The sequence below is a fragment of the Bos grunniens genome, chromosome 8 (genome assembly GCF_055505025.1).
Source record: "Bos grunniens cultivar Pamir isolate PY7600 chromosome 8, Bosgru_T2T1.0, whole genome shotgun sequence".
Taxonomy (NCBI): domain Eukaryota; kingdom Metazoa; phylum Chordata; class Mammalia; order Artiodactyla; family Bovidae; genus Bos; species Bos grunniens.
This window is the reverse complement of record NC_141172.1, coordinates 47,903,497-47,927,401: the sequence shown is the minus strand read 5'-3', so window position 1 is coordinate 47,927,401 and position 23,905 is coordinate 47,903,497. Positions and strand designations below refer to the sequence as shown.

The window sequence follows — 23,905 nt, the reverse complement described above, 5'->3', positions numbered from 1 at the left end:
CAGCAAATGCTAACAAAAATAGAAACTAAGGGTTCTTGTCAAGTGGGAGAATGTTTGATTTAAATCAAGAAACTGAGGATAAGTATATCTTTGAAAGGATTATCTCATCCTGTAAGTGATCTCTTTTTAGGTTTGTAGTTATATGCCGGGATATCACTACCTTGAAAAAAATATTCAAAAAAACCAAAGGTATTTTTTTTTTTGCTATCACCATATTAACTTTGATTCTTTCTTTCATTTTAATTTCTCCTGTTAGATTTATCATATATAAAGGATATATTATAATATATAAATATATGTGTGCATATATGTACATTTGTGTGTATATGTATGTGGGTAGATATTATTTCTATCCTGTTCTATCTCTTAATCTTTCTTTTAAGCAGTACTATAGTATCTTGATTTCTAAAACTGATTTTTAAAATTTCTTGATATTCAATAGAGCAATCCCAGCATCTTCTTCAAGTTTCTCTGGGCCAAGACATTTTGATAATTTTAAGCACTTAGTCACATTTCCCATTTTGGCATGATAATTTATGGAAGGATACTATGATAGCAATTATGGCTTTTTGATCATTATGAAATAGTAGATGACAGAGTTTACTAAAAGGCCTAAGTTCTAAGACCACATACTGGTTCTACAGTGGCTATTCATTTCTTTTGACTCATCTGATGTTGAAAATTTGTAATTCCAGCTTGGGGGAAAAAAACACCTGAATTTAATCTACCTGTATACCCAAGTTAATCATTCCATAATTAATACTCCTATTTAAGTTTATCTTCAGTATCTCAAGTAATTCTGCCAGTTAAGAAATGAAAATAAATGTATGGGTGTAGTAATATTTGCATTCTTATAAGCAGTGATAAACAGCTCCAATTCTAGTTCAAAGAATGAAACGAATAAAATGCTAAATGGAAAATACTAAGAGTTGGACATGACTGAGTGACTGAACAAACAAATAAATTTTGTTAAACATGTGTGTATGTGTATGTTTAGTCATGTCCGACTCTTTGCAATCCCATGGACTGTAGCCTGCCAGGCTCCTCTGTCCATAGAATTTTCCAGGCAAGAATACTGGAGTGTGTTGCCATTTCCTACTCCAGGGGATCTTCCTTACCCACGGTCAAACTCACATCTCTTGACTCTCCTCCCCAGGCAGGTGGATTCTTTACCGTTGCACCACCTGGAAAGCCCTATTAAGATTGTGTGATGTTCAGTTCAGTTCAGTTCAGTCGCTCAGTTCAGTTCAGTTCAGTCGCTCAGTCGTGTCCGACTCTTTATAACCCCATGAATCACAGCATACCAGGCTTTCCTGTTCATCACCAACTCCAGGAGTTCACACAAACTTCTATCCATGAAGTTGGTGATGCCACCCAGCCATCTCATCCTCTGTTGTCTCCTTCTCCTCCTGGCCCCGATTCCTCCCAGCATCAGGGTCTTTTCCAATGAGTCAACTCTTGGCATGAGGTAGCCAAAGTATTGGAGTTTCAGCTTCAGCATCAGTCCTTCCAATGAACACCCAGGACTGATCTCCTTTAGGATGGACTGGTTGGATCTCCTTGCAGTCCAAGGGACTCTCAAGAGCCTTCTCCAACACCACAGTTCAAAAGCATCAATTCTTCAGTGCTCAGCTTTCTTCACAGTCCAACTCTCACATCCATACATGACCACAGGAAAAACCATAGCCTTGACTAGACGGACCTTTGTTGGCAAAGTAATGTCTCTGCTTTTGAATATGCTATCTAGGTTGGTCATAACTTTCCTTCCAAGGAGTAAGTGTCTTTTAATTTCATGACTGGAATCACCATCTGCAGTGATTTTGGAGCCCCCCAAAATAAAGTCTGACACTGTTTCCACTGTTTCCCCATCTATTTGCCATGAAGTGATGGGACCAGATGCCATGATCTTCGTTTTCTGAATGTTGAGCTTTAAGCCAACTTGTTCACTTTCCACTTTCACTTTCATCAAGAGGCTTTTGTGTTCCTCTTTACTTTCTGCCATAAGGGTGGTGTCATCTGCATATCTGAGTTTATTGATGCTTCTCCCAGCAATCTTGATTCCAGCTTGTGCTTCTTCCAGCCCAGCGTTTCTCATGATGTACTCTGCGTAGAAGTTAAATGAGCAGGGTGACAATATACAGCCTTGACTTACTCCTTTTCCTATTTGGAACCAGTCTGTTGTTCCATGTCCAGTTCTAACTGTTGCTTCCTGACCTGCATACAGATTTCTCAAGAGGCAGGTCAGGTGGTCTGGGATGCCCATCTCTTTCAGAATTTTCCACAGTTTATTGTGATCCACACAGTCAAAGGCTTTGGCATAGTCAATAAAGCAGAAATAGATGTTTTTCTGGAACTCTTTTGCTTTTTCCATGATCCAGCGGATGTTGGCAACTTGATCTCTGGTTCCTCTGCATTTTCTAAAACCAGCTTGAACATCTGGAAGTTCATGGTTCACGTATTGCTGAAGCTTGGAGAATTTTGAGCATTATTCTACTAGCATGTGAGATGAGTGCAATTGTGCGGTAGTTTGAGCATTCTTTGGCATTGCCTTTCTTTGGGATTGAAATGAAAACTGACCCTTTTCCAGTCCTGTGGCCACTGCTGAGTTTTCCAAATTTGCTGGTGTATTGAGTGCAGCACTTTCACAGCATCATCTTTCAGGATTTGAAATAGCTGGAATTCCATCACCTCCACCAGCTTTGTTTGTAGTGATGCTTTCTAAGGCCCACTTGACTTCACAAACATAGAGCATTGTAATAAGTTCTGGTGTTTAAGAGTAATCCTGTTTGCAAGGGTCTAAGCATTGGGTTGGGACTTCCCTGGTGGCTCAGACGGTAAAGCGTCTGTCTACAATGTGGGAGACCTGGGTTCAATCCCTGGTCGGGAAGTTCCCTGGAGAAGGAAATGGCAGCCCACTCCGGTACTGTTGCCTAGAAAATCCCATGGACAGAGGAGCCTGGTGTCCATGGGGTCGCAAAGAATCAGACACAACTGAGTGACTTCACTTTCTTTCTTTCACTAAGCACTGGGTTGAAAAAGTGATTTTTCTTTATGTATAAAAATTTCCACAACCAGTCAAGACTGAATATAGTAAAAGTTAAATGAACAATATAGCTGTATAGAGGAGGAAGTGACTACCAAGAGATGGAGGTCATTGGGAAAGGCTTTATTAAAGAGTTAAAAGAGGGTAGCACTCACACAAAGAAGTTGCAAAAGAGTAATGGTAAGAATTATTAGCCTGTATAAAGAAACTAGAAATGTGCATAGTGGGCTAGCCAATTTCAAATTATAGTGAATTATATGCAAAATATGTAAAATGATATGGCAGAAATCTCTGCCATAAGCCAATAACCCAGATGAGGAAATGGCATTCCATGAAAACTGATGAAATCAGGCTTCTGCTCATCCAAATTTAATAATTTTTAATTATGTGTATCAAGCCATGCTCTTGTCAGCTGTCCATCTATTTTTCCTTTAGCAACATCTTAGGATATTAGTCATCACCATAGTGATGACTCCAGAGAAGGTGATGGCACCGCACTCCAGTACTCTTGCCTGGAAAATCCCATAGATGGAGGAGCCTGGTAGGCTGCAGTCCATGGGGTTGCGAAGAGTTGGACAGGACTGGGCAACTTCATTTTCACTTTTCATTTGCATGCACTGGAGAAGGAAATAGCAACCCACTCCAGTGTTCTTGCCTGGAGAATCCCAGGGATGAGGGAGCCTGGTGGGCTGTCGTCTATGGGGTCACACAGAGTCGGACACAACTGAAGGGACTTAGCAGCATACTGATGACTCAGTGGTTGATTATGGCCTCTTCACCTCCACTCCTCAGGAATCCTATCATTCCCACTGACTACAGGGAGCCCAGTTCTCTAATAATTATTGTCTGTCCTCAATCCTGGTGCAGTCACCACTGAGCTTCCTGACATGCCAGTACCTCCATCACTAGCATGTTCCTCATAAGCTTAGTGATGAGAGCATTCTCTGCCCCTTCCAAAGAACTTAGCCATCTGGCGGGTACTCAGCTGTTACACAATAGAGCCATTGTAGCATGCTTACTTTTCTGAGCCTTTTGATCCCTTCCTCAAAGCTCTGCCAAGGGAGTTCTGTCATTTGCACTTAATTTAATATGAGCCTTTTGTCCCCACAAGCCTCCAGTAACCATCCATCCCAATAGTGTTTTAGGACCATTTCTAGGTGCTCTTGCCAGGGAGCTTTCAGTCATGGGAGAATTCTCCCTACTGGACAATTCTCCTTTATGGAACTTATCTTTCATCATCCCTAATCCCCAAGCAAGTCCAGTGCTATCAAGATCAACTTCTTGGAATACTCTCTCCCGCCCCACCTCTGATTTATTTTGCTACAATTAATCATGTCCTGAGGTTTCTTTGGTAAATAACTCCTTTTTGCCTCTAGCAGGAAAGTACTTCCTTAGTTGGCTCATGTTAAGACTTGTTATAGAACTAGAAGACAAGGGGAGGAAATGGGGTCAGATCCTGAAGAGAACAACTGTTATCCTCCAAGGCATCCATCTCAGTTGAGGGTTGTTTTTTTTTTTTTAATTTTTAATTAATTAATTTATTTGACTGTGCCAGGTCTAAGTTGTGGCATGCGGGCTCTTCAGTCTTAGTTGCAGCATGTAGGATCTAGTTCCCTGACCAGGAATTGAACCCAGGTCTCCTGCATTGCCAGCTCGGAGTCTTACCCACTGGACTACCAGGGAAGTCCTTAGTTGAGGTTTTGGTATGGTCTTCAGGCAAGAGAAAGCTGCTGTTCTTCAGGAAAACAAAGTAGACTATGCTTGCAGGTCCAGGGGTTCAGAGGAATCTGGGGGCCCTTATTCTGAGCATGTCTCTCTCTCTCTATATATATATATATCTCCATTCAATGTCTTAGGGACTCCCTTCTTCCCTATCAGGGTTTTTATTTTAGCATAAAGACTAGCCAAAGCTGTGGATTCAGTTTTCATTAGCTCTACTATTTTTACAATAAAAAAGTGTGTCTGAAATAATAGAAAATTTATATATTGCCTCTGCTCCCAGTTCTTGGCACAGAGCTCTAGAGCCTTGTAATTCCTAAGTGATAAAAGTACTAGGAGCAACTTTAGTTCTAATATTTGACCTTTGTGCTGACATGAGCTCCTAAATCCCTTGGAATTTATCCTGTGGTGATAGCAGTGTCTTGTGTTCCACGAGGTGACTCTTGGTGGGCTCTTGGATGAGGACTGGTCACCAGAAAGAGCAAACCATGATTGCTGCTGCTAAGTCACGTCAGTAGTGTCCGACTCTGTGCGACCCCATAGACGGCAGCCCACCAAGCTCCCTTGTCCCTGGGATTCTCCAGACAAGAACACTGGAGTGGGTTGCCATTTCTTTCTCCAATGCATGAAAGTGAAAAGGGAAAGTGAAGTCGCTTAGTTGTGTCTGACTCTTCACGAACCCATGGACTACAGCCCAACAGGCTCCTCTGTCCATGGGATTTTCCAGGCAAGAGTACTGGAGTGGGGTGCCATTGCCTTCTCCGAAACCATGATTAGAGGTTTGGAATTCTTTTAGCCCCACTACCCATTCTCTGGGGGCTTCTCTAGGGTAGTTCAGTCAGCAAAGAATCTGCCTGCAATGCAGGAGACTGGGTTCGATCCTTGGGTCGGGAAGATACCCTGGGGAAGGAAATGGCTACCCACTCCAGTGTTCTTGCCTGGAGAATCCCAGGAACAGAGGAGCCTGGCAGATTAGTTCATGGGGTCACAAAGAGTCTGAAATGACTGGGCAACTAAGCATGCACCCATTCTCTGGAGAGGGAAGAAGGGCTGGAAATAGAGTTAATGATCGATCTTACCTGTATGATGAAGCCTCTATAAAGATCCCAATATTATGAGGTTTGGAGAGTTTCCTAGCTGGTGAACATGGGGAGTTGCTGGGAGAGTGACATGATATACCCAGAGAAGGCATGGAAGCTCTGCACTCCTTCCCGTGTACTTTTCCCATACACATTTCCATCTAGATGTTTATTGTATCCTTTAGCATAGTCTTTGTTATATAATAAATGATCAAACATAAATAAGTGTTTCCCCGAGTTCTGTTAGTTGTTTTTTGAGCAAATGATCAAATCCAAGGGGGAGGAGACCATGGGAACTTCAGATTTATAGCCCAGTTGAATGAAAGCTGTGGGCATCCTGAGCAACTACTAAGTGGAATTGTCATCTTAGGTGGAGAGAAGTCTCATGGGACTGAACACTTAACTTGTAGGATCTGGTGCTCTCTCCAGGTAAACGGTGTCATAACTGAGATAAATTGTAGCACATAAGCTGATGTCAGAGAGAACTGCTTGGTGTGGGAGAAAAAACCCACATACCTGATGTTGCAAGTGTTGTAACTGTTGTACACAACAGAAGACCAAAAAAGTTTGGAAAAAAAAAAAGGAGACACAGAGGAAGAGTGAGCTTTTTTCCCCCTCCTATAATGCCTCATCCAATTTCCATTTCAATCAGCCTTCTAGCTACAAAAACTCAGGATCTCTTTAAATGCTCCCACACAGACTTTCTAACTTCTTTTTCACAGTACCCAGGTTGGTAATTGATTAATCTGAACCTGTCAGTTTTCTTCTTCAAACCAACAGTAGCACTTAGCAACAACGAACACAGTCCTTATAATTACTGAGCCCTCCTTATCTTGGAAATGCTTAGAACTGTGCGTCAGTGTGTCTCCTATCATCTATTCCCATCCAGACTCAACAATGGTGAAAATTATAGCCATTATAATGCCAGAGTGAGCAGGAGGTTTTAAACATGGTTTATCTCCAACAATGGGATCTCTATTACTATCTAGCTGGCAAGTGATCTAATTCCAAAATTGCATCCTAAGAGTATGCTACCTGGGACCACTTCTGAAATTACTTATTTCCAGTAGGGTTTCAGCATTAGTTTCCTAGGATTACCACAACAAAATCTCACAAAATTTGTGGCATAAAGCAAGAGAAATTTTTTGTAAATTTCCAGAGGCTAGATATCCAAAAATCGAAGTTTTGGTGGGGTTGGTGTCTTCTAGGCACTCCTAGGAAGAATCTGTTCCATGCCCGTCTCCTGGCTTCTGGTGATTAATTAGAAATATTTGGCATTCCTTGGTGTATGGATATATTACTCCAACCTCTTCATCTATCTTCACATGTTGTTCTCTCCTTTTATTTCTGTGGTCACATGACATTCTCCCTGTGTATCTCTGTCTCTTTATGTTCAAGTTTCCCTCTCCTTATAAGGACACCAGTCATATTGGACTTAAAATCAATATTGCTCAGTATAACTTTGTCTTAACTTGAGCACATATACAAAGACCCTATTTCTGAATAAGGTCACATTTACGCATTAGGATTTCAACATATCTTTTGGGGAGACATAGTTAAACCCTTGACAGTCCCAAGGACAGATAAAGACAAATCCTGTGATGAGAATTTGTGTGTAAGTGATTTATTAGGATATATTACCAAGAAAATGTAGTACAAGAGGATGTATTATCAAGCAGCACCCAAATGAGGGTAACTTTTGCTCATTCTAGTCATGGAGTCTTGGGGATGGTATAGGTCACAACTCAAGTGTCAGCAAAGACAAAGATGATTTTCACCTCTGTACCCATCAGTCACTGGTTCAAAGCTATAGCTGGAGGAACATAAATTCCTAGGTATATTTATTCCTGCGTGTAACAGGAAAAGTGTTATGATGGCTTGAAGATAGCTGTTATGGAATGATTTATGCCCCCCTCAAACTCATATGTTGAAGTCTTAATTCCAAGTGATGCAGAATGTAACTGTATTTGAAGATAGGGCCTTTAAGGAGGTAATTAAGTTAAAATGAGGTCATGTGGGTAGACCCTAATCCAATATGACCAATGTCCTTATAAAAAGAGATTAGTATGCAGATGACACAAAGACAGAGGGACAACGACCATGTGAGGACACTCCAGAAAGACATAGTAAGTGTTCTACTGAAACTTGAAACACATACTTTGTCAGTGTCGGCTCTGAAAAATTACCCAGGTTTGTTTTTATACAATGGAGACAGAAACAAGTATACACATGGACCTTAGGGAGATTCCTTTAGATGCATCTTGATATTTCTACATATGGTGATAAAATGGTGGGTTAATCCAGTAACAGGAGTTGGATGAGTGCAAGGTACCAACAGAGCATGGATGCTTCAAGGTTGAAGACATGGATCACTCCACAGAGTGATTAACCTAGACCACATACAATTTTAACCAAGGATGAATAGTTGTAGAGGAGTAAGAAGAGCCCTTAGTTGATGGCTGCTGTTGAAAACTCTGCTTCATTCGATATATCTTATATTCTGTTTTCATATTTGCACACACAAGGGACTTATCTCACAGTCCTAAAAAATACAATTCATAGCCAAGTTTGAGGAATTGTTATATGTAGTTGGGGAAATATATGAAACAATCACACAAATAGCAGAATCTCTTTGCCTCTCTAAAGGACAATTTAAGACTCATATTATTGCCCATTAAGTTAAACCTGTTTTTATATGCTTTTATGTTTTCATATCTAATCAGTATAATGTCTCATTGAAAGGACATTCTACTATATAATGCAATATTAAAGCTGATCTTACTTTAGTCATTACTAATCACAATTGTATTGTTTGCATACTTTTTATCTTTAGTTGGAGTTATAATTTTATATATTCATTTCCTACAGAAATGATTTTCTGTGGATCTGTAACTCAATTAGTATTTCAAATATTTTTGTTAATACACACTTAGAAAAATATCACAATAATGATAATTTAACTTTCAAACATTTAAAAATAGAATGTAAAGATGCAAGTTTTATTTTAGAAAAAAAAAGCAAAATGATGGATATGGTATTATCATTTTTTTCCAATTAGGAATATTTTGTGTAAATATATACAAAAGTCAGTTTACTATAATCTTGATTCTGACAAGCATAATAATAAATGTGAAATCACTTAGTTGAATTTTTAATAAATAAATTAAAACTTTTGCATGTGACACTATAAGTGATATAAGAAAATTATAGGTTAACTGCAGGGATGAATCCATTTAGAGGTATTGTTTATAGTCATAGAATGGAAACTATTCCCAAAACAATTCAACCTATGGTAGAATAGTCTTCAAGACTTTTCTCAGAAAATAAACATCTAAATAAACCTTGTATTATATTCTATAGGAATCATTATTTTGGTGTTAGTTTCACAAATGTTATTTTCACACCCAATGTTAATTAACTTTCAAATCTGTTAATTAAAACAGCAGAATCTCATGTTGTAATATAAATAAAAAGACAATTTTCTTCCCAGGGAGCCAAGCTAAGTCAGTATTCAGAGCCTAGAAACAGAATATAGACAAAAATATTAACCTTACAACTCAGGCAACCTCTAATTACGCATACATGAAAATGTAGATTAAACAAAATTATTAAAATTGAATAGCTCCATGCTTACAGTTCATTAGCTCTTGATGAAAAAGAGGACAAAAATTGTGTAATTCTTGTATAACTAGTTAGGAGCTGATGGTGGAAACATTTTGTGAAAACACAAATCAGTTCACATTCTAATATTATCTCAATCAAACCTACTCTTACTCATGTCTCTACCATCCTCCTTGTTTTCTCTAACCTGCAAAACTTTTGCCTTATTTATCATCCCTTGGCCAGTAACTGAGAAGAGCTTCTTGGAGGATATCCTACCTGCCTTCTCATCTCAACCAATATCAATCAAGTCAGGCAATATTTTAGGTACTGAAGATATAGGAGTGAACAGAAGTCCACATACCTGTCTTCTTCAAGATTATATTTCACTCAAGTGATAGACATAAATAAATTAAACATAACTAAATAATGATCTTCTCCACCTTTGGCTGCAAAGAATATAATCAATCTGATTTCCGTGATGTCCATGTGTAGAGTCTTCTCTTGTGTTGTTGGAAGAGGGTGTTTGCTATGACCAGTGCATTCTCTTGGCAAAACTCTATTAGCCTTTCCCCTGCTTCATTCTATACTCCAAGGCCAAATTTGTCTGTTACTCCAGGTGTTTTTTGACTTCCTACTTTTGCATTCCAGTCCCCTGTAATGAAAAGGACATCTTTTTAGGGTGTTAGTTCTAAAAGGTCTTGTAGGTCTTCATAGAACCATTCAATTTCAGCTTCTTCAGCATTACTGGTTGGGGCATAGGCTTGGATCACCATGATATTGAATGGTTTGCCTTGGAAATGAACAGAGATCATTCTGTCGTTTTTGAGATTGCATCCAAGTACTGCATTTCTAACTCTTTTGTTGACCATGATGGTGACTCCATTTCTTCTAAGGGATTCCTGCCCAGAGTAGTAGATATAATGGTCATCTGAGTTAAATTCACCCCTCCCAGTCCATTTTATTTTGCTGATTCCTAGAATGTCGACATTCACTCTTGCCATCGCCTGTTTGACCACTTCCAATTTGCCTTGATTCATGGACCTCACATTCCAGGTTCCTATGCAATATTTCTCTTTACAGCATCAGATCTTGCTTCTATCACTGGTCACATCCACAACTGGGTATTGTTTTTGCTTTAGCTCCATCCCTTCATTCTTTCTGGAGTTATTTCTCCACTGATCTCCAGTAGCATACTGGGCACTTTGGGCTCCAAAATCAGTGCAGATGGTGATTGCAGCAATGAAATTAAAAGACGCTTACTCCTTGGAAGGAAAGTTATGACCAACCTAGATAGCATATTCAAAAGCAGAGACATTACTTTGCCAACAAAGGTCCGTCTAGCCAAGGCTATGGTTTTTCCAGTGGTCATGTGTGGATGTGAGAGTTGGACTGTGAAGAAAGCTGAGCACTGAAGAATTGATGCTTTTGAACTGTGGTGTTGGAGAAGGCTCTTGAGAGTCCCTTGGACTGCAAGGAGATCCAACCAGTCCATCCTAAAGGAGATCAGTCCTGGGTGTTCATTGGAAGGACTGATGCTGAAGCTGAAACTCCAGTACTTTGGCCACCTCATGCGATGAGTTGACTCATTGGAAAAGACTCTGATGCTGGGAGGGATTAGGGGCAGGAGAAGAAGGGGACGACAGAGGATGACATGGCTGGATGGCATCACAGACTCGATGGATATGAGTTAGGGTAAACTCCAGGTGTTAGTGATGGACAGGGAGGCCTGGCATGCTGCTATTCACGGGATTGCAAAGAGTCAGACACGGCTGAGCGACTGAACTGAACTGAACTGAAATAGTGATCTTAAATCCTGAATCTTACTCTCTTGCTTTGCAACCTTAAACAAGTTATTTAACCTACTAAACCTCAAACATTTTTTAACCTATAAAAATGGGAATGATAATATTATCAGTGGCTGTGTGTATACAGACACACACGTGGGGCTTCCCAGGCGGCACTGGTAGTCTACCTGCAATACAGGAAGAGGTGAGTTTGATGCTTGGGTTGAGAAAATCACCTGGAGAAGGAAACGGCAACCAACTCCAGCATTTTTGCCTGGGAAATCCATGGACAGAGGGGCTTGGCAGTCTATAATCTGTGGAGTCACAAAAGTTGTACATGACTTAACAACTAAACAACAACAACATACACACACACACACATATATAAACATACATAGAAAAGAATGTATATATACATATATACTTATCTTCCTTAATACAAAATTAGCTTTCATTAACAGAGAATTATAAATCCCCATCAGATTGAGCAAAGATTCTTATGTAGACAGAAATCAAGCTCATATAAATTGCCTTTGTTGAGACGATGAAATAGAGAGAAAAATATAAATTACGGATGATCCAGTGAGCAAAGAACCTTGTTATTCAATTTCTTGTGTTGAGGCAGAATCCAGAAAAATAAGAAGGTTAAACATCAAATATTTTACTATAAGGCTGCTTACCTAACCAGAGAGGTACTGATTTAGTTCATGATATGATTTCTGTAGAACAAAAGAGATCACCCTGCCCCCAAATAATTTCCAATGTCCTACCAGTAGAAAGCCAGTGTTGTTGTTGTTCAGTCACTAGGTCATGTTCGACCCTCTGTGACCCCCCTGAATGACGGCATGCCAGGTTGCCCTGTCCTTCACTATCTCCCGGAGTTTGTTCAAACTCATGTCCATTGAGTTGGTGATGCCATCCAACCATCTCATTCTCTGTCATCCCTTTCTCCTCTTGCTTTCAATCTTTCCCAGCATCAGGGTCTTTTCCAATGAGTTGGCTTTTCACATCAGGTAGCAAAAGTTTTAGAGCTTCAGCTTTAGCCTCAGTCCTTCCAATGAATATTTTGAATTGATTTCCGTTAGGATTTACTGATCTGATCTCCTTGCTGTCCAAGGGACTCTCAAGAGTCTTCTCCAACACCACAGTTCAAAAGCATCAGTTCTTCAGTGCTCAGCCTTCTTTATGATTCAACTCACACATTTGTACATGACTACTGGAACAACAGACTGGTTCCAAATAGGAAAAGGAGTTCGTCAAGGCTGTATATTGTCACCTTGTTTATTTAACTTATATGCAGAGTACATCATGAGAAACGCTGGACTGGAAGAAGCACAAGCTGGATTGCCAGGAGAAATATCAATAACCTCAGATATGCAGATGACACCACCCTTATGGCAGAAAGTGAAGAGGAATTGAAAAGCCTCTTGATGAAAGTGAAAGTGGGGAGTGAAAAAGTTGGCTTAAAGCTCAACATTCAGAAAATGAAGATCATGGCATCTGGTCCATCACTTCATGGCAAATAGATGGGGAAACAGTGGAAATAGTGTCAGATTTTATTTTTCTGGGCTCCAAAATCACTGCAGATGGTGACTGCAGCCATGAAATTAAAAGACGCTTACTCCTTGGAAGGAAAGTTATGACCAACCTAGATAGCATATTGAAAAGCAGAGACATTACTTTGCCAACAAAGGTCTGTCTAGTCAAGGCTATGGTTTTTCCTGTGGTCATGTATGGATGTGAGAGTTGGACTGTGAAGAAGGCTGAGCACCGAAGAACTGATGCTTTTGAACTCTGGTGTTGGAGAAGACTCTTGAGAGTCTCTTGGACTGCAAGGAGATCCAACCAGTCCATTCTGAAGGAGATCAGCCCTGGGATTTCTTTGGAAGGACTGAAGCTAAAGCTGAAACTCCAGTACTTTGGCCACTTCATGCGAAGAGTTGACTCATTGGAAAAGACTTTGATGCTGGGAGGGATTGGGGGCAGGAGGAGAAGGGGACATCAGAGGATGAGATGGCTGGATGGCATCACTGACTCGATGGACGTGAGTCTGGGTGAACTCCAGGAGTTGGTGATGGACAAGGAGGCCTGGCGTGCTGCAATTCATGGGGTCGCAAAGAGTCGGACACGACTGAGTGACTGATCTGATCTGATCTGATCTGACTGGAAAACCTGTAACTTTGCCTTTGTTGACAAAGTGATGTCTCTCTCTCTCTTTTTTAATACACCGTCTCTGTCTGTCATAGCTTTTCTTACTAGGAGTGAGTATCTTTTGATTTTGTGGCTGCAGTCACCATCCACAGTGATTTTGGAGCCCAAGAAAAATTCTGCCACTGAAAAAAATCTGCCACTGTTTCCACTTTTTCCCCATCAATTTACCATGTAGTGATTAGTCATGATTGATTGCCATGAAGAAAGCCAATAGGAGTAATTTTTAGTCCTCTTAACTGTTTTAGGTCAGTGTAGGTTTCAAGAGATATGCATTTACTATTAACAAATAAATAATAAATAAAATTGCTTGTTAGGGTGCAGAACATGAAGAGACAAGAAGGGTAAATGGCACTGAGGGTAGAGGCCAAACGGTGCAGAGGATGTACTGCCTGCATGGAGCCTTTTAAATAGATGATCTTGTTTTAGTATCTGGCAGCAACCTAATTTTTTTTGATAGAATGTGTCATAATTTACCCAATATAAGTAGGAGCAGAGTCAGAGGGTATATCCCAATCTATACGTAATTTGAGGAAGTACAAAAGCAAGCAAGTGTCTATTTGAGGTGGAGAATGGCAAGACCGGGAAATAGGAGAGGGACTCGAGCAGTGCATGTTGCCTCACCCATGCAAATTCAGAAAGCACTGCTGAGTCAATCAGGTGTAAGCAGTCACGAGGTACTCTGGGAAAATCCAGAAAAACCAGGGAAACAATTACAGTAAGTCCTTTACGTATGAACCTTCAAGTTTCAAGCTTTCAAAGATACAAACATGCATTCACATGTCCAGTCATGAAAGTTAGTTCACATGTCTGGCATACATTGTTATGTGTGTGCATCCTCTACAAGTGATTGTGCTTTTATGCAGTTTACTGTACAGTACAGTATAGAATACAGTAGTACAGTATCTTTATTTCAAGCTAGATCTGAAAGAGGATGACTTCATTGAACTCCTTTCTGTGCAACACAAGGAACTTAATACTGAAGACCTTGGAATTGGAGGCCCATTGAAAGGACGAAGAGAGACAGAGAAAGAAGTGATTGAAGAACCAAAGACTTTCACGATGCGGAAAATGACAAAGGGGTTTTCTTTATTGCAGGAGGCCCTGTTAGTTTTTTGAGGTACAGGACCCAAAAGTAGAAAGGAGCAGGAAGGTTGCAGCAGCCATTCAGAATGCAGTCCGGTTCTACTGTGTCATCTGTGACAAGAAAAAATAAGCCACATTCTGGATCATTTTTTCAAGAGGGTAAATAGAACTGAATCCAGCAAGAAGCTGGAGTGAAATTGCAGCTTGCCCTCTGTCTCTTAACACTGACAATGCTTCAGTTCTGCCATCTCCCACCTCCTCTCCTTCCTCCAGGCAGTAACTCTTCTTATGTGTCCACACGATGCCAACCCCTGTATGCCAGCTGTTGTACTGTACTACTGTACACTTCAAGTACTGTACTGTAAGATTAAAATGTTTATTTTTGTGTTTTTTAATGTATTAATTGTGTGAAAAGTAGTATCAACCTATTACAGTACAGTACTATATAGCTGATTGTGTTAGTTGGGTACCTAGGCCAACTTTGTTGGACTTAACAACTGCTCTCAGAACAGAACTCGATCCTATGTAGGGGACTTACTATACATTAAATCAGGAAGAGAGAGTCACTAAAGCAGGCTGAAAAGGGAAACAATCCATGTCAAACCAGAAGAAATATTAGTGGTTGCAGAGTAGCAAAGGAATGTATGAATAGTACCCACATGACCTTTTGTTAGAAATTGTTCCATCCCACTCGTATTCTTGTTTATTCCGTACATAAATGTCTTTAGCAGGCCTTCTGGAATTTTTGTAATTATGACATATTATTCATGATGCCAAGATATTTCAGAATTCACTGACCTAAGACTCAGGGAAAATAATTAAGTGGTGATTTCTTTTTATTCCTAAATCATGATGGCAAGAGTCATCCCACTGGATTGGTAGAAAGTAATGACCATGAAAGCGTAATTTCACTTAAGGTGTCTCATATGTTTTTCAAGTCAATTTTTAGCTACCATCAGCATACAGGGTCTGTGGTCACTACTGTGCTGGATAGGGTGCCCATGAGCTCACAAGAGTCAGCTGTGCACATTTATTGCAAATCCATGTTTAGTGAATTTATGTTGATAGCTTTAAATTGGCTATGGTGGGAAACACTAAAAACTCCTCCCTGGAGAGCTGGTTGTCAAATATTACCTACGCACCATTAAGTTTGCCCTGGTCTTCCTTTCCACCACCTCTCATTTGTGGTTTGATTCCAGTGCTTATGAAGCCTTTTGGAAAAGCCTCACTATTGCCATTCTCATGGTTTCTCTATTTTGTTAACTTTGTGGTGTCTCAAAATGAATTCAACAAACAGTGTAGGAGATAGATGGTATTACAACCCTTCTCTGATTTGTTTTATTCCTTAAGAACCTCCTGCCAACTACCAAAATGTGTGGTTCTCCTTCCCTGATGGCATGTGTGTGTATGTGTGTGTGTGTGTGTATGTGTGTGTGTGTGTATGTGTGTGTATGTGTGTGTGAGTGTGTGTGTGTGTGTGCACGCACGCATATGTGAGGGTATGGGAAAAGAGAGAGAAGAAATGTTGTCTGATAACAGAAGGGGCAGTCAAAAAGTAAGCAAGCCATTTAAATTTATTATTTAAAGTTATGCATTCTTTGTGCTCTGTCTACATCTCTTTTGCCCCGTTTCCCAGATTAGCTCTTCACTCCTTTTCACTCTGCCCTTTGTTCTGGGAAATTAACACAGGGGCTAGCTCAACGGTTCTCTTTCTTCCCAACCCGTTGAGTTTGGCCAAAGGAAGACCTCAGCAGGAGATCTGAAGACTGAATGATCTGCTCTCTAGCTGCTCTCACTGGGTTCTCATAACTGTTCTTTGCTGTGTCCCTCTGTTCCAGGCTCAGAAACAGCTCCCTGCTGTTGCTACTGTCAGGATACAACACCATACGTTATCGTTTTCCTAAAACCTCACCCTGTTCCTTAAAAAACAAAATCCTTTCTATTAAAATCTCGTCAGTTATCCTGTTTAAGTAGGCTATTCCTTATACCACTGGGATCTTGGCTGATACGCCATTTAAACTAAGTCATAGTCCATGAAATTTAATATTCTTCTCATTAAAAGCATTTCTAGTTGGTGATATTAATAAATCATATACTCATGTTGTTTTGACTGTGGAAAAACAAAAAACCTAAGAATAGTTCTGCCAAAAATAGCTGTTTATATCATCTTAATTATTGTACATCTACCTCACTTATCATTTTATGAAATCTTGCCAGAGTTTAGTAATTTTTTTCTGAATAATTACACTGGACATAAACAGTAAGAGCCATAATCAAAGAGAAAAATAAGGATAATGAAGGAATATTGAGGGCACCAGCTCTCAAAATATATGTAAAAATATTTCTAATGCATATTGGTGTAAGAAAAATACAATAACTTTATCAGTATGTTAAATATACAGGATGAATTAAAGCAAATAGATTCCATTTCATGAACACTCTTTCTGGGTTCAGTTACATTATGGTGACTATCTGGTGATATAATTTGGTTTAAAGCAGAGTGGTGTTAGAAAATCTACTCTCGTGTTAGCCAAATCTTGAGTTTCACATTATTTTGTTGAAGAGTTTCTGGAAAAATATTTCCCTACTCATTTATTCTCAGAAAACCATCAGGAGTTAATCAGGAAACATTTCAAGCTCTCTAACCTTCTATGCTTCAGGCCATCCATCCTGAGTCAGTCATCTAGCTAAAATGTTGCTCCAATACTAATGCAGTCTCAAGAGTGAGAAAGAGGGCACTCTCACTTTGACCTGCAACTAAGAGAAAGGTCGTGTGACATGACTGACACTTTGCGAAAGCGTGGGAAGGAAATATTGGCTCATGTTATTATAACCCAGTGACTGCAGAGTTTGTACAAACTATGTATTCAACTGAACAAGGGTTTTGTTAACATTTCCTCTCCTTATATTTTCTATTAATTTACCTAGTGGCTATAAAAATGTGATCTTGTAATTCACCATTTAAATTTAGTTTTAAAATAATGTGATAAAAATGATGAATAAACCCAAATAAGAAGAAAAAATATTTTTAAAATGTATATACTGTATATAAAATGACAATATGTATACTTGGAGAGAAAAAAGGCCTAAATTATTTCCTTATTCACTCCAACTGTCAAAGGTTGAACATAATGATTTGGACATATTATGACCTCAAGACCTGTTTATTGGATTTAACGCAAATATTTGAAATAAAATTAAAATTGTATTGTCTATTTATGAGAGAAGTTCCAAACTTAAGCATTTGTTTTGTTTTTTAACACATAATGAAAAATTAATCTGCTTACAGAACCTTGGCAACACCAAAAAAAAAAAAAAAAAAAAACCCAATGACTCTTTCAAGGTGCTGAAGATTACCTAAAAAGGCTTGTCAGCAGAACCATGACACAAGTAGATGTGGTGCCTGATGCTCCTTGGCTGAGGATTCTTTCTGATGAAATACAAGCTACCCACCTGTGACTAAAGGTATTAAGAGTGATGAAAAATATGGACAGGGTAAGAATTGCTTAGTGCTGTGAAACTAATCCAAAATGTACATGAATTCTAATATTTCATGCTCATTATAAAAGAGGTCTCTGATGTCTTAACACACCTTCAAAACCATTGATTCAGATATATTCTTTTACCTTCACAAGAATCTCCACTCATGAGCTCTCAACTCAATAGCAGCATTAATTCTAAAGAAAGTAAACAATCTACATGAATCAGGTATAAACTTTCCCAAGTTGTCATACATAATTAGCATGAACAGTTTTGAAGAGACTAGTTATGCTGTTGTTTCTTTACAGATGAATTTAGGTTGATAGGTTAAAATATTTTCTTGATTCTCTTCAGCAAACAAGACAACACTCTTGTTTTTGTTTGTTTTGTTTTTCGGGATTGGGGGGGGTGGTTTCTGTCTTTTTTTATTTTTGGCAGTAGGGGACAGTTCATGTATAGATCCAACATCAGAGAGCACTGAACCAAGAAGTGTTAGGGCAAAGTTGAGACTAGGGTAAAGTTGAGATCTCAGTACAGAGCCAAAGTTGTAGCAATGGTTTCTGACAAAACTGAGGAGTAATTTGAAGATAGAATTGTTGGAATTTGTAGTAAAATTGATGATCTGGATGAGCAAAGCAAGACAAAAGACATTTTCAATCCAGTTGCATTATTCAGGAAGGGATAGGCTACATTGTAGTAGGAAAATGACCCTTGAAATCTCACCAGCTTAATATATAAAAGTGTATGTCTTGTTTACCAAAAGTCAGTTAGAGTTTGAATTGATGCTTTTGAACTGTGGTGTTGGAGAAGACTCTTGAGAGTCCCTTGGACTGCAAGGAGATCCAACCAGTCCATTCTAAAGGAGATCAGCCCTGGGATTTCTTTGGAAGGAATGATGCTAAAGCTGAAACTCCAGTACTTTGGCCACCTCACGCGAAGAGTTGACTCGTTGGAAAAGACTCTGATGCTGGGAGGGATTGAGGCCAGGAGGAGAAGGGGACGACAGAGGATGAGATGGCTGGATGGCATCACTGACTCGATGGACATGAGTCTGAGTGAACTCCGGGAGTTGGTGATGGACAGGGAGGCCTGGCGTGCTGCGATTCATGGGATTGCAAAGAGTCAGATATGACTGAGCGACTGATCTGATCTGATCTGAGCTCTATACAGCAGGGCCTTTTCCAGTGGTACCACAGATACCTAGGCTCTTTGTATCTTCCAGGGCCACCATCAGAAATTCTTATTTTCCAGGGTAGCTACACTGAGGGAAAAGAGAGCTGAGAATTGTCAGGACTTCTCACTGCTGAGACTTAACATTGGTATGTGTTCTAAGCCTTAGAATCTAAGGCACAGACCATAGAACTCATCAAATAACCCATGTGCTTTCCTTCATCTTCCAGTCTATATGTAATTAGATCAGGACAATACGATTACTTCCGGCCAATAGGCTGAGTGGCAATGGTGTGTCATCTCTGGAATGAGACATTTAAGAGTTAGTGTGATTTCATCAAGCTTTTTCTCCCCCTGTCATATGACTGCAGTTCTAAATGATAGATCTACAAGATTGTAAAGAAAAAAAAAAGAAGAAGAACCTATTTCCTAAGTCACTGTTTAGAAGGGAGCTGCTCTAGAGAGCTACTGGACCCACATATGTCTTTGTGTGGGAAAGAGCAAGGTTTTACCTGCTAGGCCTTAAAATTTGGAACTTGTTTTCAGAAAATAACCAAGCCTATCTTTACTGATACAGCAGTGAAGATGAGTGCTTCAGAACTAAGCCCTCCAGTGGAGAAAGTTATAATGAGCTTGGTTTCCTAGAATCCTACAACTGTTGAAAGATGAACGTTGCTGTTGTTCAGTCTTTACATCATGGCACTCTGCGACCCTAAGGATTGCAGCAAGCTTCCCCCTTCTTCACTATCTCCCTGAGTTTGCTTAAACTCACGTCCATTGATTTAGTGATGCCATCCACCCTTCTCATCCTCTCATCACCCCTCTCCTCTTGGCCTCAGTCTTTCCCAGCATCTGAGGCTTTTCCAATGAGTTGGCTCTTTACTTACATCAGGTGGCCAACATGTTGGAGCTTCAGCTTCATCATCAGTCCTTCCAATGAATACTCAAGGTTGATTTCCTTTTAGATTGACTGGTTTGATCTCCTCGCAGTCTGAGACTCTCAAGATTCTTCTACAATACCACAATTTGAAAACATCAATTCTTCAGCACCCAGCCTTCTTTATGGTCCAACTCTCACATCCACACATGACTAATACTACAGCTTAGTATTAGACATGAAATGATTGGACCAGATGCCATGATCTTTGTTTTTTGAATGCTGAGTTTCAAGCCAGCTTTTTCACTCCTCTTTCACCCTCATCAAGATGCTCTTTAGTTCCTTTTCACTTTCTGTTATTACAGTAGTATCATCTGCACATCTGAGATTATTGATATATCTCCTGACAATCTTGATTCCAACTTGTGATTCATCCAACCCAGCATTTTGCATAATATACCCACTCCAGTGTTCTTGCCTAGAGAATCCCAGGGACGGCGGAGCCTGGTGGGCTGCCGTCTATGGGTCGCAGAGTCGGACATGACTGAAGCGACTTAGTAGCAGCAGCAGCAGCAGCACTCTGCATATAAGTTAAATAAATAGAGTGACAATGTACTGGTTGACATACTCTTTTCCCAATTTGGACCAGTTCATTGTTCCTTGTCAGTTTCTAACTGTTGCTTCTTGACCTGCATACAGGTTTCTCAGGAGGCAGGTAGGTTGTCTGGTATTCCCATCTCTTTAAGAATTTTCCACAGTTTGCTGTGCTCTACACAGTCAAAGGCTTTAGTGTAGTCAATGAAGCAGAAGATGTTTTTCTGGAATTCTCTTTCTTTCTCTACGATCCAACGGATGTTGGCAATTTGATCTCTGATTCCTCTGCCTTTTCTAAACCCAGCTTGTATCTCTAGAAGTTCTGGATTCACATGCTGCTGAAGCCTGGCTTGAAGGATTTTGAGCATCACCTTGCTAGCATATGAAATGAGCACAATTGTATGATAGTTTGAACATTCTTTGGCATTACCCTTCTTTGGAACTGGAATGAAAACTGACTTTCCCAGTCCTGTGGCCCCTGTTGAGTTTTCCAAGTTTGCTGTCATATTGAGTACAGCACTTTAACAGCATTATCTTTTAGGATTTGAAATAACTCAGCTGGAATACCATCACCTCCACTCGCTTTGTCTGTAATAATGCTTCCTAAGGTATGCCTGACTTCACACTCCAAATGTCTGGCTTTAAGTGAGTGATCACACCCTCATGGTTATCTGCATCATTAAGACCTTGTATAGTTCTTCTGTGCATTCTTGCCACCTCTTCTTAATACCTTCTGCTTCTGTTAGGTCTGGGGCTTCCCTGGTAACTCAGTTGGTAAAGAATCCACCTGCAATTCAGGAGACTCTGGTTTGATTCCTGGGTCAGAAAGATCCACTGGAAAGAGATAGGCTACCCACTCCAGTATTCTTGGGCTTTCCTGGTTGCTCAGACGGTAAACAATCTTCCTGCAATGTGGGAGACCTGGATTTGATCCATGGGTTGGGAAGATCCCCTGGAGAAGGAACAGCTACCCACTCCAGTATTATGGGCTGGGGAATTCCATGGACAAAGCCTGGAAGGCTAAAGCCCATGGAGTCACAAAGAGTCAGACAGGACTGAGCCACTTTCACTTTCTGTTAGGTCTTTGCCATTTCTTTCCTTTATTGTGCCCATCTTTACATGAAATGTTACCTCAGTATCGCCAATATTCTTGAAGAGATCTCTAGTCTTTCCCACTCTATTGTTTCCCTCTATTTCTTTGCATTGTTCACTTAAGAAGGTTTTCTTATCTCTCCTTGCTGTTTTCCAGAACTCTGCATTCAGTTGGGTATATCTTTCCTATTCTCCTTTGCCTTTTGCTTCTCTTGTTTTCTCAGCTATTTGTAAGGCCTTTTCAGAAAACCACTTTGCTTTCTTGAATTTCTTTTTCTTGGGGATGGTTTTGGGCCCTGCCTCCTGTGGAATGTTACCAGCCTCTATCCATAGTACTTCAGGACTCTGTCTACCAGATCCAATCCATTGAATCTATTTGTACCTCCACTGTATAACCATAATGGATTTTATTTAGGTCATACCTAAATGTTCTAGTTAACAGCATTATATGAACAAGGGTTGTGGGTCACAATAAACTGTGGAAAATTCTGAAAGAGATGGGAATACCAGACCACCTGATCTGCCTCTTGAGAAATTTGTATGCAGGTCAGAAAGCAACAGTTAGAACTGGACATGGAACAACAGACTGATTCCAATAGGAAAAGGAGTTCGTCAAGGCTGTATATTGTCACCCTGTTTATTTAACTTATATGCAGAGTACATCATGAGAAATGCTGGACTGGAAGAAACACAAACTGGAATCAAGATTGCCAGGAGAAATATCAATAACCTCAGATATGCAGATGACACTACCCTTATGGCAGAAAGTGAAGAGGAACTCAAAAGCCTCTTGATGAAAGTGAAAGTGGAGAGTGAAAAAGTTGGCTTAAAGCTCAACATTCAGAAAACGAAGATGATGGCATCCGGTCCCACCACTTCATGGGAAATAGATGGGGAAACAGTGGAAACAGTGTCAGACTTTATTTTTCTGGGCTCCAAAATCACTACAGATGGTGACTGCAGCCATGAAATTAAAAGACACTCCTTGGAAGGAAAGTTATGACCAACCTAGATAGCATATTAAAAAGCAGAGACATTACTTTGCCAACAAAGGTTCGTCTAGTCAAGGCTATGGTTTTTTCCTGTGGTCATGTATGGATGTGAGAGTTGGACTGTGAAGAAGGCTGAGCGCCGAAGAATTGATGCTTTTGAACTGTGGTGTTCGAGAAGACTCTTGAGAGTCCCTTGGACTGCAAGGAGATCCAACCAGTCCATTCTGAAGGAGATCAGCCCTGGGATTTCTTTCAAGGAATGATGTTAAAGCTGAAACTCAAGTACTTTGGCCACCTCATGTGAAGAGTTGGACTCATTGGAAAAGACTCTGATGCTGGGAGGGATTGGGGGCAGGAGGAGAAGGGGACGACAGAGGATGAGATGGCTGGGTGGCTTCACTGACTCAATGGACAATGAGTCTCAGTGAACTCCAGGAGTTGGTGATGGACAGGGAGGCCTGGCGTGCTGCGATTCATGGGGTCGCAAAGAGTCGGACACGACTGAGCGACTGATCTGATCTGATCTGAAGGCTATGAAATAAGAAATGTTTCTGTGCAGTTTAGAAGCAGTGATACATTTTAAATATAGCAGCTAGTTTTTCCCAGAAAGATTTTATACTACCCCAACAATGTTTTTTCACTCTTTTTTTCAGCATATAAAACAATCTGATAAAAGTTGTTTTTAAGTGATGCATGCATCCAGTTCTTTTATTAAAATAAATCTTCCAAATTTACCTTTTCTCATATCAAAAATAATTTCAGGTATCTTTAATTGGGCATGATATAGATTACAGAAACTGTAGACTCATAGTTTCAGTTTCTGCATAAAAGATACTATTAATATTTTAAATGTGTTGGCTTCAGTTTTTTTATAATATATATGGAAGAAGAAATTGACTCTCTCAAAATTGGAAACAATTCATATTACATAATCCTAGGAAAACAAGCCAAAAAACTACTTTTACTAACTACAGATTTTAATTTAAATATAAATTGTACATAGTTTGAAATTACTTAATGGGAGACAGACATCTTTGCCTCTGGAAGAGCCAAATTTCATGACTGGGAAATATACAGTCAAAGAAACAATGAAAAGTATATCTTAAATTTTGCTTTAAGTTTCAAATCCTTTGGTTTCAGTCAAGATATATGAAGTCAGGTTTATGACTAAGAAAGCC

At 39.8% G+C, this 23,905-nt stretch overlaps 1 long non-coding RNA gene across 4 annotated transcripts in view; it reads left to right on the top strand.

The window, feature by feature from the left end:
- The window catches only part of LOC147367034 (uncharacterized), a 58,343-nt gene that overhangs the window by 15,424 nt on the left and 19,014 nt on the right, over positions 1-23,905 (top strand). Inside the window, exon 2 of one of the 4 annotated variants that reach the window (XR_015169737.1) lies at positions 12,529-17,987. The exons of the other annotated variants lie outside the window; for them this stretch is intronic. This is a non-coding gene — a long non-coding RNA (uncharacterized LOC147367034). The remainder of the gene's footprint in view (positions 1-12,528; positions 17,988-23,905) is intronic. 4 annotated transcript variants of the gene reach the window in all.